A 2970-nucleotide genomic window follows, 5' to 3' on the forward strand; every position below is an offset into this window, starting at 1 on the left:
TGGTTAAACAAAACCAAAAGCTCAAATTCCAGACTTCTATATTGGAGTTTTATACCCCAATAATCTTCTATGGATATTGTACATATAGAGAAAAGAAAACATGGTGGCAGATGCCCTAGGCAGGAAAGAGGGCCCTGAGCTGCAGCCTCCAGGGCAGCCAATGGCTAACCCTACTACAGCTTTGTAAGCGAGGAAATGTGACAGAATATACCTGCGTCCATACACTATTATAGTAATGTTTGTACACGGTGTGCCTCCTCGTGAGATATCCTTTAAAAACTCAACTTGCTGATCAGTAATATCATGGCAAAATACAAATAGCAACATTATATGTAGAATTATTAGCATAACCTGAAATCATGACTGAACTATGTTTCAGGATTGTGCCCTGGTATATCTCAAGACATCATTATCTGGTTGCCGGGTGTATGGAAATAATGTACTTGAAAGATATTACATGTCATTACGTTATTGAGAAACCGAAGTATACTTTTTCTTACATCAATATGCCAGAGCAGCTAGTGACAGACAATGGGCCACAATTCATTGCAGTAGAATTTTAGTCATTCCAAACTAATTATGATTGATTCTGATCATGTTACTAGCTGACCGGATTACCCATAAGCAACTGAAGAGGCTGAGAGAGCTGTACAGACAGCCAAGAAAATCCTACAGCAGAAAGATCCATTCCTTGCTCTTCTGAGCTACAGATAAACATCAGTAGCAACTACTGGATATAGTCCAGCACAACTCCTGATGGGAAGACAACTCAGAACTACTGGTCCAGCTTTGCTAAAGAATTTATTTCCAAAGTGGCCAGATATGAAGAGAGTAGGCAAGTTGGGTAAAAAGGCTTAACAAGCTTATGAACACTTTTACAACAGACATCACTCAGTTAGAGAACCGCCAGGTCTAGAACCTGGTAACCATGTTCATGTCAAATTGGATTGAGAAAAAGGATGGGCAACTCCAGCTGTTATAAAGAAAAATAATCCAGCTCCCAGATCATATGCGATCAAGACCAACAGTGGAGAGTTCAACAGCAACCACTGACATCTAAAGTTTGTTCCTCAGAAAGAACGATCAACAGAACAAATGGTACAGATGGCAGATGCAGAAGACGATGATTCAAGGATTCCAAACTGACCACAGCCAGTCGCTGCAACTAACGGATAGCCAGATGATCAAGTGGTTACACATTCAGGTCTTATAACTAGAAAACCAGTACAATTCAGAGACACTTAACAGACTTACCTGTACTGAACTTCAAAGACAGCATGATAGTGTAAATATTGTAAATGGTAGGGGGAGATGTAATGGAAAGCCAAATTGTATTATACTGTTCAGCCGCTAGCTGGCAGTGTGTGTAACACACCATAGTTAGATGAACCTCAGGCCTGGTCTCCAGTACAGTTAAGTCGATGTAAGGCAGCTTATGTTGACCTAACTCTGTAAGTGTCTACACTAAAATGTAGCTTCAATTGATGTAACTTGCTCCCTGCGCCGACTTAATAATTCCACCTCCACGAGAGGTGTAGTGCTGAGGTCGATGTAGTTAGGTTGACACAGTGTCAGTGTAGACGCTATTTTGCTTACACTGACTGTTGCTGCCTTTCAGAAGCTGTCCCACAGTGCCCCACAATGACAGTTAAATCAGTGCAAGCACTCTTGGTGAGGACGCGCAACACCAACACAAGGAACATAGTGTGGATGTTCAAAAGCAATTTAATTACATCGGTGTACAGCCACCAAAGTAACTTAGGTCGACTTAATTCTGTAGTATAGACTTGCCCTCAGCTTAGCCTGGTGGAGTTTTGAAGGATCTTATGATGAACAACATCTGGTGTGTATAAGCAAGCTCTGTAGCCAGCCCACATCTGGTACAGGAGCATAACAGCTGCACCCCATCCCATCTTGGGAGGGAGAAGAGGGTGCCAGTGGCCCTGACCATAGGCGAGAGAGGGATAGGGGTGCAACAAAGTGGGGCCCAGGCCTCTCCTCTTCTGGCTAGCTCTGAGCACAAACCCAGCAACCACCACCCACCTCCCTCCCGGCCACACCCAGGCAGCAGCACAGGAGGTAATGGGGAGGGGCGCTTGCATCCCCACCCAACAGGGGAGCCTCTGCCGGTGTTCCAGCACTGTGGATGTGTGTGGGGGAGGCCCTGGCACTTCCCCAAGTTCTCTGCTCCGGGCGAGGCAGCAGAGGGGAGAAGGACGGCAGCCTGGATGTTGGGAAGCAGATGCGCTGAGGGCCCAGGGGACTGCATGGTACCTTCCCCATGCTCTCCAGGCTGTGCCTTGCCCTGGCCCAGGTGCCCAGACTTAGCATGTCCCTTCGCTGGGACAGTACGTACCAAGCCCAGGCCCCAGTGCATTACCTCCTGTGCAAGTGATGGGTCCCCCGCCAGAGGGCCACCCTGCTATGCTGTCTCGGGCATGGTCCAGAGGGGAAACGACAGCTGCTGCTGAGTCTCTGCTCAGAGCCAGCCAAGGGAGGTGGGGTGACCCATCCACCCCTCCCTCCACGTTGTGTCCATCAATAATGCTGTTCCACAGCGTTCCAGAATTACTCGAGTGCTGCCATGTCCCTCCCAACTTCTCTTTCCATATAGGTGATCCCCTCGCCACCCCTCAAAAAAAATCATGGCACTAACATGCCATTTGCTGCCACCCCATTGCTCGCTCAGCTTGTGTGTTCTATTCCTTCTCTGCCCTGTTTCTGTCTTGCCTACATGGACTGTAAGCTCTTCAGGGCAGGGACCATCTAGACTGTTCTCAGTGGTAGAAGATGACAGAACAAGGAGTAATGGTCTCAAGTTGCAGAGGGGGAGGTTTAGGTTGGATATTAGGAAAAACTTTTTCACTAGTAGGGTGGTGAAGAACTGAAATGGGTTACCTAGGGAGGTGGTGGAATCTCCTTCCTTAGAGGTTTTTAAGGTCAGGCTTGACAAAGCCCTGGCTGGGATGA

This window comes from Mauremys reevesii, linkage group 1 (assembly GCF_016161935.1).
Source record: "Mauremys reevesii isolate NIE-2019 linkage group 1, ASM1616193v1, whole genome shotgun sequence".
Taxonomy (NCBI): Eukaryota; Metazoa; Chordata; order Testudines; family Geoemydidae; genus Mauremys; species Mauremys reevesii.